The sequence below is a fragment of the Calonectris borealis genome, chromosome 5 (genome assembly GCF_964195595.1).
Source record: "Calonectris borealis chromosome 5, bCalBor7.hap1.2, whole genome shotgun sequence".
Classification (NCBI taxonomy): Eukaryota; Metazoa; Chordata; class Aves; order Procellariiformes; family Procellariidae; genus Calonectris; species Calonectris borealis.
Window position 1 is genome coordinate 12304508 of NC_134316.1, and position 12070 is coordinate 12316577.

Sequence of the window (12070 nt, forward strand, 5' to 3'; positions counted from 1 at the left end):
AATTCTTAGCTTCATGGAGAGCTCCCAGAGAAGGTGGCTGAGAGTTCAGAAACATCAGGAATGTGAAAAACATGGTCGAAAGGATGGGAGTGTGGGAAGCACACAGTTTTTCCTGATATGAACAGCACTAGGCTTATCATTTTAGGCCCAAAAATCCCCGTCAGAAGCATGGTCTCAACACTCTCTGTGCTGCCCGCATCCCCACAGTGGCAGACACAAGCTCAAGGATGCATTCAGACCCTTCAAATCCATTCATAGACTATAATCTCTTTTAAAATGGTCCCAGGGTGACGACAGCATCCCAAACAAGGCAACTTCAGCGCAGCTTGTTGCAACTTCGGTGTAACTTGTTGGGTGTTTTCAAATACCTGGGAGCAATTATTGTCCCACCTGACAATGCTGAAATGTGGGGCTGTAGCGCGGGCCGTGGCTTGTGCAGAAAGAAATGCCAGTGAAATGGGGTGCGGAGGGGGCAAGGTTCTGATACAGGGACTAACCAGGCTGGACTTTTCCCAGAGCTGCTGAATGACACTGGTGCTAGTGACCGGGGCTGCTGCTCAGCCAGAGCAGTCCTCGCCTGGCTGAGGGGGAAATAGGAACGGGGCACGAGGACCGGGCTGGTTTAGCCTTGTTTAAACAGACACTATCCTGCCCGAGTCCTGCTCTACCACCAACACTCCTGCGCGACAAATAATTAACGATAGAAATTTGTTATTTAGAATTTATATTTAGAATTATTTACTTACACGTATCATTTAATATATTGCTATAGATTTATTTGCATAATTATACTCATTTATGTAATGGTTATAATTATATAATTATTGTAAATAAGTAAAGTGACTCACAGTTTCCAATCCTTGTTCTTACAACGCTTTTTTTTAAGGGACTTTCTGGGAGACCAGTGCACTTTTCTGAGGAACTCTCAGGCAAGTTTTGGCTTACTTGTACTGCGTAATGGCAGAGGAATTAGGCTTTAAACAAAGGAAGAATTTGGCTTCAGTTATAAGGCCACAATGTGGTGATCTTCAAATACCCTGGTGAAGTTTATAATGTTGATATGTATCATGCTGATACAAACTGTGATACTTATTTCTGGGCAAACTGGTTGGAACACTTGTGGCTTTTCGTTTTAATGATGATTCCTCCTGCTGGCTCCCGGCAGCTTGGAGAGCTTTGAAGCGTCAAGTTAGTGGTAGCAGCCGGGTGGTACAGAGAGCAGTTAGCTCTCGCTGAAAGCTTTCCTCCTCCGTGCTTTGGCTGCCAGGTCATGTTCAGGATTAATAATGCTATTGCTTTTAAAACACAATGAAGATGAAAAGTCATTCGGGAAGGAGAGAAAGGCAGGTGGGTGTGCATGATCTGGCTGGCTCTCAGCTAAACTGGTGGTCTGTGACCCAGGGCAAAGTGTGAAGCTAAACCTAAGGTGCTGCTACAGCTGAGTGGGACGGCGGTGGCTGCCGAGAGGCGTCGGGTCGGTGCCCTCGCGCCCCAGGGCTCAGGGCCGGTTGCGTGGGCGAGCAAAGGGGGCCCAAGCAGCAGAGCTGCCCAGCAGCAGTGAGTCACAGCTGGGGCTCTGCACCTACCTCTTCCCCTAGCACGCTTACTGGGGAGGGAGGGAGGGAGGAAAAATCCCGCGGTTCACTCTGGCTACTCGAGTCAGGACGCCCCATTAGAATCCTAAAAACGGGGGAAAAGAGCTCTTTTTTCTTACATTTCCATTACAAAAAAATATCATGGTAACAGGGATTCTCTATAAGTGCTTGGGATTTTGCTAAGTTTCGTAGGGCTATTTTCCTAGCCTGCATTTCCCAATACGATGCTATGTTTAGATCAATTCTGCCAAATCCCTTCCTTCCTGTTTGTTCAAGCACAGACTCAGCGGAGTCCTTTCTCTCTCTCCTGTTATTCCAAACAAAGCATTTATTGTTCTTCTTTTTTTGGTTTATAAACAAAGAAAGTACCTCTCCCTTTCCTATAGCCAAAGGTGACTTTCAGAGTCTTTTGTTTTGATGAATGATGATCAGAAAAGTGGATTTCAAAATGGTTTTGCTTCTTCCTCAATACCAAGATGAATGTCATTTATCTTTGAAAACCATTGAAATGACACTACACAAAGAAGAGTCCATAAGGGAACAATTAACCTGGTTAAAAGCTTAGTTTTTAACGGCTGGCAGACCTTTGTCCTGGTACCGCTCTGAAAGGGCGGGCGCGGGGGCTGGTGATGCCCGGGAGGGAAGCAGGTAGCTGGGCATGCGCTGCCGGGGGCTGCAGCCCCTGCGGTCCCTCTGCAGAGCGCACCGAGCCATCCTCTGCCACCCATCCCTGTGCCCCGACCTGCCTAAAAGGGTCCCACAGCCGAATTAGAGGAAATATAAAATCAGCTCTAGCGTTTTCACCCAGGGGCTGCACATCAGCAGCGTGAGCACTGTTGGCAATATTGGCATGTCAGGGTGTGCTTTTTCATCTTGAACTAAGAAACACCGAAGGAGTTAAGCATCCGAGTAAGGCTGTCAGCGCAATAGCTACCATGTTCACTCACATTTAGTCAGCTTGAATGCTCACCCAGCATTATTCAGAACTGGTTTGCATATGGTTGTATCTGCAGCAGGAAACACCAGTAAACCCCAGCTCCCAGTTCCGCCTTGAAATGCGGCCTCAGTCGCTTATGGCAGGCGGTACCAAAAACTCCCCCTCCACCTCTTTATCATTAAATGGCCAAGCACCTACTGTAAGAAACACCTATAAGAAACTTTCTATAAGAAACTTCTTATAGAAAAAAAACCTACTTCACTTTCTACAAGAAACACTCAGCGAAAAGGAGGTGGCACGGGTACCCGCTGGAGGCCACGGGCAGGAGACGCCTGGGCCGGTGCTGCTCCTGGTGCCCCCCCAGCATCCGCTCCTGCCTGCTGTGGCAGAAAGGACACGCCAGGAGCTCGGCTCTGGCTCGGATGGCCACAGGCTGCTCCTGTACGCCTGTGTTCACATCAAACAAATCAAAGCTTGTTAAAACTCCAGCAGGCTCCAAATTATTTTAGCAGTTAACACTTTGGGAAATCCTGAACCATTTCCCAGGCACAGAGCTCAATTCAAATCTTGGGAAATTTAATGATTTAAGATCAAGACTTGACATAGATCCCAACTCATTAGTATTACTAATTTACTGTTAATTTACTGTTACCATCATCATCATCCTCATTATTATTATGTGGAACTATAGTTTGTGGTGGGGGAGTCTTTAGCTCCAATTATTTTTGACATAGTATATTCAGCTTACGGTTTCCAACCAGAAGAGCAGCACAGCACGCATAGCATCCTCTGCTCCCTATACGGAGGGCCTGGACCATCAGGAGAGTGGTGCTGTCGACTGCCGGTGTGGCCGGAGACGGACCCAGCAAGCTCTTTGCGTGGTGCTGATCACGGCGCGTACCCCTGGGCTGGAGCCTGTCAAGGGTGGGCAGCGAGGGCGAGGGAAACACCTGGAGCAGAGCCGTGACACAGAAGGACACAACCTCTACTCTGGGCATGGTGGCTTCCCATTTTCTCGTTTTCCTCCTTGAAGGAAACAGCCTTCACGCCGCACATTAGGAATGAGCTCATTCGCGAGGGGTGGCTCGAGGTGTGCCAGAGAGCACTCAGGGGAAGAGATTTACTGATTACCCCTATTCTGAAATTTTTGCTGATCTTTTTCTTGACTTCTTTTTCCTGAGCTGCTGCCAGTATTAACAAGCATTTGTTTGGATTTTCAGTCCTCTCCAGCCTGCTGAAATCCTAGGTCACAAGCATTTATGCCTCGTTTTAGTGGAAATCCCCCACAGCCTCTCAGAAATCCAAAGTCATTTAGCACAGTTTGTTCTCTGCATTTGCATCAGCCTTTTCTCCCCCCCGACTCCCTGTGGAAGTGGGGTCACCCCTGCCCACACAAGAAAATCACACTGGGTCAAACCATCTTCTGAAGCAGTCAAACAGTGCAGCCAGTCTGAGTTTAGTGTACCTCGGCCTATGCGGTGACACCTAAGTAAGCTGCTAATAAATCAAAGCAGGGAGTCTATGGAGATGCCAGCCCCAATCTTTGCAAGTTGGGAAGCCCTCCTACGAGGTGTTTTTTTCCCTACCAATTTTTGTTAGCTGGATTGGGTACTGAATGGGGACACCGTGAAGCTGGGGACTCCCATGTGGCTCTGCCTGGGAAATCACAGTCCGTGGACGAGCTGGGCCACCAACACCCCCACCTTCAAATTTTACTGTGCTGCTCAAATCCGTGCTCCTGTCTGCAGACCCCTGTAGGACACCCACCACCCCATGTGGTCCAGCACCATCCTGATGGTGGCCAAGTTCTGCTCCTAACGGCGTCAAAAGCTGAGGGGAAACGAAATCTATGTCTCCAGTAAAGAAGTCAAGGCAGGAGCAGAGCCTCTGCAAGGGACTCGATCCACGTGCCTTAGCAGTGCTGGGCACCCTCATGGGGCTGGGGGTGACAGGGGACCCAAAGGACCTAGGGGAATGGCAGTGGCAGACCAGGCAGGGGATCCCAGGGCATCTCACCTGGTGTGAGATGCTTTAAACTGGCATTAAACCATGTTATCACCTGTCTGGGGAACAGCGTAGCTAGAGCTACACAGTGCCTTGGTCATTTTTAAATGAGAATTTGGTTTCCCTAAATTACTGAAGCACAACTGAGAATGGCCCTGTCAACCAGCATCTCCTGTTGTTAGTGAGAATTTTTCAAACAGCGAAAGGGAAGAGAAAATTACACATATATATTGTTATTGGGAAAAAGCAGAGAAAATGCAGTGTAATATGCTCCTTTTTCTTCTCGCTTCAAAGCCGGGCAGTATCATTTTAAAATGCTGCCGCCGCTGAAAGAGAAACCAGCTGCTGCTGTCTAGGATTTTGTTTTCCTATTGCTATTCCCAAAGCCAAATCCTGCATTCGGACTTGGAGTTTGCAAAGTTCACTGCTAGAGCTAACAGTGACCGAGAAGATACACAAATTCCCTGGGAGCCAGACCTAGAGCTCCTGGAGCGCTCGCCTCTGCCGGCACTTTCAGACTCTTTGGCTTTCCAGGCCTCTTTTTACAGAGAGGGTGACTGAAGCAAACCCAAACCTGAGTTTTCCAAAGCTCTCTGCTCCTGTTTGATCGGCTCTGTTGGAAATGGCAAGCCTCAAAGTCCCTCGGCAGGGGCAGGTGGTTGAATGCTTTGGACAATGATTGTTTCTTCAGGTTTTCTGCTCTGAACTTGGGTGTGATGGTGAGGGACCATGGCTTCTAGATCAGCCATATGCTCCAGTCACAGAAAGTCTCTTCCCTACTTTGCAGCAGCCTCAAGAAGAAATCCTACTTTAAACACACCGAGGATCCTAACCCTGAGGTTAAACCCTTCAATTTGTGCCTGAGGAGCTGACGCAGTGGATGTGGGGCAGCTGCCCAAGGATAGGAAGGAATTTTGACAGGCTCTTCGGTGCTGTGGGAAAAGGCAGGTCTTAGGGGCTGTGGGACTTCCCTGACTGGGGAAAAAAGTCACAAAATGGCTAGCAGGGCAATGCAGAAATGTGCCAGTTCAACACGGTGACCCCGGCAGGGTACAGGGGCTGCCTGGGACTGTACAGGATCCAGGCACTGAAATGGTGTTTTTCCAGTGCAATTGGGCTGAATGAATCATAATCTAATTATTTTCCTGTGATTTGGGAGAAAATCACTTCCTTCTGAACAAAGATGAAGAGGACGGGGCGGGAGGTGCCACGCTGAATCTAGATCCCAGTGCCTGGTCTGGATTTAGGATGCTTTGGCGCCCAAGACCTACGTCCGGATTTTGGGGAAGGGGTTGGGGGGCGGGTAACAGGAGTCACTGCTCGCCGCCTGTGTTCATGCCCTGAAATTTCGGGGATGAGCAACAGAAATCGGACCCAGCTGTTGCAATGCAATTGCCAGACACATATTCCTGCGGTCCGCAGCCCTGGGATGTGTCTGGAGCTGCTGTCCTCGCAGCAGTTCGATTTATTCTCTATTCTGGTAACTACAAGGTGGGGCTGAAATCTGTTGCTTTGTCCGGGAATCCATCCTTTAGCACCTTCCACTTATTTTCCCCCTCTCTCAGACACAACAGCGAGCCTTCGCGCTCGCTAGCCTTGCAACAAGTGAGCCGGGAGGGAGGGAGAGGCGCGGGAGAAGCGGGAGAGACAGCGGCCCTAGGGGAAGGGGAAAGCCCCGAGCTCCGTAGCAGGGGCAGGCGGCACGGAGGACTTACTCTGCGGCGGCTCCCGGGCGGGCTGGCGGGGCGGCGGGCTGGCTGCGTGGCGGCGGGCGGCGGGCGGCGCTGGCTGCGGAGCCCCGGGGCAGCCCGGCTATAAGGGGAGGGCGCGGAGGCGGAGACCCGGCCGCGCAGGGAGCTCGGTGGCTGGGAAACTCCGCTGCGCCTCCCCTCCGAAAGTGGGTTCAAGCCAAAGAGAAGCGAGAAATCCCCTCCGACGGGGAAGAAGTCCCCGCGGAGGGGGGGTAGCTGGCCCCGGTGGTGGTGGCATCTGCCCCAGGTTGGTCCCTGCAGAGGAGCTGAGCCCCAGCCTCACATCCTGATGGACCGGTGGATGGGGCACCCTGGCCTCACTGTCCCCGGAGTTTGTATATATGATGTGTCTGTCCCCCATTGCAGCCTTGGAATCCCAGTGTTAGGGATGGAGCAGATGCCTCCAAAAGCTGCGCTCCCTGAGCAGGGCATCGCCGTGGGCGGGCTGGCAGGGATGAGGCGCGTGCCTGAAAGCACAACCTGCCATATCGGGGTCCTGCATTGTGCCCAAGGTGAAGTGCCTTCCCTGGAGTGGGGCTCACGGTGCTCCCAGGGGACACTAATACCATCAAGCACTTTCAGTATGATGGTTTGGGTCCCTGCCTAGGGACTGGGAGACACAGGCTTCCTTCTTCATCCCAAAGCCTCTGAACTTTGCAGAAGGGACATTCGTCTTCCTGATTTCCTAGGCACCCACATCCCTGGCTGTGGAGGTGTGATGAGCCTGTTACATTGGGGAAGCATGTGTACTGCCACGGCAGGGGATGGCTGGAGGACGGCCAGGGGATGGCCGGCTGACAGCAATGGCTGGGGGGCTATTGCAGAAGGTCTGTGGAGGCTGCCAGGCTGTGCTGTCCCCTGCCTAGATAGCCTTAATGTGGAGCATCTTCTGCATCCACATGGGTGAGATCTGGGCTGAAGCAGCTGCCCTGCATACAGAAAATCAAAATATTGTGGTCCTGCAGAGCCTGACCTCCTCTCTTGTGGGGCAGGGAGGGGTCAGCCAGCAGGTCCCGGTGCCTGGTTACTGTGCCTGGGATGATTTCTCTTTTATATCTGATAGCTGTGATCTAATACAACATGCAAAAAACCAGTCCAGAGACTTAAAGCTGAGCGTGAATTGTGACCTTTCATGGTGCTGCTTATGCCCACACTCAAGGCTACGTGGCTGCACAACTTTCGGGGGGGCTATGCAGGCCCAGCATGGGGGCATCGCCCAGCAGCAGACGTGGTCTGGGGCCAACGTTTGTGCTGGAAGGAGGCGCCTGTCTGAGCAGGCATGGTGCCGGAGAGCAGATGCTTCTCCTGTGCCCTTCGGCATGCATCCTGCCCGCTGGGGCTGCTGCTTTCCTCTCTGGGACTCTCTCCCCAAAAAGACCATGGTAGCAGGGAAAAAACCTCCCCCCCAACAATATCTGCCAAAACAGGAAGCAGAAGTGGAGGGGCCGCCCCGATGGACAAACCCATGATCTCCGGTCTCTGGAAAACACTGATTCATCTCAGGCCAGCCTGAGGCTGAGCTGGGTGGAGGGTCCCCCTCTGGGATTGCCCTGGGGTTGGGTCCCCTCGCTGCTTGGCAGCCAGTGGCCAGAAACAACCATCGTCATGGGACAGAAATGCTGGGTGCCAACATCAGTCTGAAAATCACTGGAAACATGAAACAGTGCAAGATTTGGCCCTGAAGTGCAGTTACCTTCTCTGTGCTTCATCGCCTCCTCCAATGGCAATGTGAAGGGGAGACACAAGGTTTGCCATCAGCGGTTACAGCCGGTGTTGGGGCAGCACGGTGCGGCTGGAGGCGAGCTTGGTGCTGGATCCAATGACCCTTTTGTGCAGGAGGCAAAGGGACGTGGTTCCTGGAAGGGCACCAGGGAGGCTGGCACGGCCTGGGTTACACACACACGTAGCTCTGGGCATGGCCGGGCAGGCAGCGTTCGTGGCTGTCTGAAAGCAGAGGATGCTGTTCTGGATGCAGGGAGGACCCTGGGGCTGATTCTCACGCCCTCGGTTGTGTGAGCTCTGCAGGACGCAGGGGTGTCTGTCCCCAGGTGTGCTGCCAATCTGCAGGGTAAGTGGCTCAGTGACACGTGTCTCAGACCCACTGAATCCTCTCTTTAAATATTCAGGGGGTCTTTGCATTTGGCTCAGCTGCAGTGCTACTGTTTTATGAGACCAATGTCTCATCCCTAGCTTAACACAGGAGGCCTTGACTGTAGGAGACTCCTGCAGCGAGCGATGTGGGAAAGGCCAAGGGAGTCTGATGCTCAGCTGGTGTTAGCAAATGTAGCTGCAAATCTGCGGGCATCCTTGGTTGTTTTCTTGGATAAATGTCTGTACAGAATTATTTACGTAGGATGCAAAGTAGATTCACATCATGGGATCTGTTGCTAGGCCTCATCTTTAGCTTCTGTAAGTTAAACTTCAGTGGGGTGAGGCCAGCAGACAGGGGAACAAGAAGCATCTTGTAATTGGGCCTTAAATTAAAAACCTAGAGCTCAGGTGTCATCCTTCAGGTGCCCTTATTTACCCGAAACTGGACTTTGACCTCCTGCTGATCATGGCATTGCTTGTCTATATAGTCTGATTTCCGAGACAGGCACCTTGTATTTACTTATATAATGTTGGGTAGTGGCTAACCAAGTTATAGCAGGCTGCACATCTTCTAGTGCTGCACGGGAATTTTTCTGTGCTCTGTAACTATGCAGAGTGTATTGCATAGGGCTACGCTGATATTCTGTGTTTCTAGTTTATAGCTAAGAAGCTATCTTAACTCTGTGATTTTGAGGAATCCAGGGGTTTACGCTTAACTTCCACAATATACATGATATATTTCTCAGCTGCAACCTGCACTTGAAAGCAAGAAATACTTCAGAGATTTGTAACTTAAATTTGCAGATGCTTCCTTAAATTTGAACTGCGAACTTGCATGGGATCATTCACCTCTTCTATATTGAGCATCGAAGACTTTCTCACTAGCAGTCCTAATATCCAAATTCAGTTGGGCAGGAGCTACAAAAGGGATGTGTCTCTACTGAAAGAAAAGTTGTGAATCCTTCGCACTAGACAATGAAAGATTTGTCTTACCTGTAAAAATGAAGGGACTATAAACAAGAGGTGTTGATAAGGAGATTATTGTTGAAGTCAAGTTTTAATTTCCTCTTTCAGCATGCCGAAGAGCTGTTATCCTTCGTTGCCAGCTAAAGGTGTGTCAAGAAGCAGATTGTTACAAGGGTAAAGGCTTTCTTCCTGGAATCCATTATTTCAATACGCTTATTCATGGAATGAATTTGCGATATTTTTTCAATCTTGTTTTAATTACCTTTATTACCAGACAGGGGAACTATTAGTTTTCCTGTGGGATTTTCCATGAGCTTAACTCATTTGTCCTAAGTAATTCCAGCTATGCACGTTTCAGTGATAGGAAAGCCGCAGGTCTGGGTGCGGGTGGCTGGCAGCATGGCACCGGGCGAGCAGGCACCACCCTGTCACCCTCCGCGGTGGGTTCGGGTGGGGCAGCTCCTCCTGGAGCTGCTGGGGCACACAATCCCAGGTAGAGCTGCCCAAAGTAGAGCCTGAGAGAGTCAGAAAATGCTCTCAGTGTGGGGTTGGACTGGAAAACCAGGGTCAGGTAACGTCCAGCATCTTTTCCACGTGGGATGGGGGACAGGGTGTGCAGCAGCTCGGAGAGGGGGACGGGGAAGGATGCCACCGTGGTGACTGACCTCCCTGCAGTGCTGGGGGAGGCACGTGAAGGAGCATGTGATGGGGACCGCCTCTGCTGTGCCCCGAGCTGCTCGTAGCTGGTTACTTCACTGCTCCTGTGCACAGAAATACCTCTTTTACTTCTGCTCACTGTGCAATATTTTGATAGAAGTAGGGGCATGTGCAAACAGGGATAACAGAGGAGAATTTGGGGTCCTCATTAAACTGTGGGGTAAAAGACCAAGAGGTCACACCAGCCACATTTATCTGGCTCTCTCCAGAAGTTTGTGGTCAGGAGTCTGTGGTCAGCGAAAGGGCTGAAAGTTTGAATTCTGAAGACTGACTCAGATCTGCAGGCCAGAGCAATGGCAGCTAGGTTGTGAGGGGCCCCAGCTCCTCTCCCTGAGCAGAGGGACATGGCAGGTCAGTAAGCTGTGGAGGAGCTTCCTGGCTCAAAAGGCACTGTCACCTCTCAGTAGCTGGTAACTGGTGGGAGATCTGGAGGAGATGGATCCAGCTCTCAAGACTGTTGTGCTTTTTAAGTCAGATCACTCAAGTCATAAAAGGATTTCTTGGATGATGTGCTTACCAAAATATGTTATTTTGGATTGATTGAGGTGTCTTCCTCTCCAGCATTCATGATGACTGCAAACAATGGAAATAAGAGCTCTTTTTCTCCATCAGTGACCTGGCTCAGAAGAGCTGTGATGATATACTCAAATATTGGCCTTATAGCATAGGAGCAGGGAAGTTGTGAGTGGAAGGAACAGAGCATGGGAAATGGGAGGTGAGGGAACCCGAGTTCACCAAGCAGATTGGGTCATGCGGTACTAACCATTGTCGGAAAAGTTCCCACGGCAGGCGATGACTGCTTCATGTAAAAGACATAAGCAAGTAGTGGTGAGCAAAGATGGGGATGCAGGACTTCTCCTCCCAGACAATACCCAAAACCACTAGGATGAAGTTTTGCTTCCTCTTGCAGTTTCTTTATGTGTCAATGAACTGAGAACCTCCTAGGTTGCAGCTAACTGGACTTCTTCTAGATGTCCTAGGGCCCAGCTTCAATGGGTGAGAGGAGAGTACCTCCTGGTGAGGAGAGTCCTGCTGGGACACAAGTCTGAAACCTTTTAGGCTGACAAGACTGTTGTTTCTAGCCAGTCTGGGTCGTGCTCTAACCAGGGGAGGTGTGGGAAAAGGGAGGCACAGCAAGCAGGAATTAGTGCGTGCTTGGTCAGCTCCGAGAGAGCCAAATAGTTAGCAAGTTCACCACAGTATTAGGGAAACAGCTAGTTTTTGGATTGGGCTCATGTGTGAGATGCAGGGTGTAACCTCTCATTTTTCATCTTATGTCATCAACCACTTCTCTGACCCAACTTTGTTTTCATTTGTGCCCTGCAACTCTTGAAAATTATGCATTTGCAATGAATTTTTTGTCTGTAGACACCTGTTAAGATATATGGTTATAAGTACAATATTCCTTGTCTTTCAAAATGATCACAGAAACACACCAAGGGACAGACTTCTGCTGTTCCCTTCCTCCTGCAAAATCCTTTATCCTTTCCAACATGGGTTCTGTTGCCCCAGGCAAAAGCCTGCCCTTGTGGTGAGAAGATTGATCTGCTCAGGCTTTGCTGAATCTAGACTTGAAAGCCAGGCAGGACAGCCTTCACCAACCGTGTTCAGCAGCAACAGCCACTGCGGCAGCGTATTTTCATCCTTCTCTCATAGTTCTGGTTCCCTTCTCTTCCTCCCCAAATGAATATGCGTGTTTTTACCCAGATCTATTTGGAGGAGGTTGGTGTTTGAGGTTTGACCCGCAGCGAAGCTGTGATTTGGTAGCTTCAAAAGCGTGAACCCCTTTTGAGAACTTTGCTACCGATGGCACAAACCTCACGTGGTGATAGTTTTGCCATCTCCAGCCACGTCTGAACTGAACTAACCATACAGAGCTTTCCCGGTTTTGGTTTCTACTGGCATCAAAAATCCTACATGTCTGAGTAATGAACCAGGGATTCAAAACTGACAGGAATGTCCTAAACCTTTGTCAAAGGAAGGGCTTGTATGCAAGCATGGTCTGCATG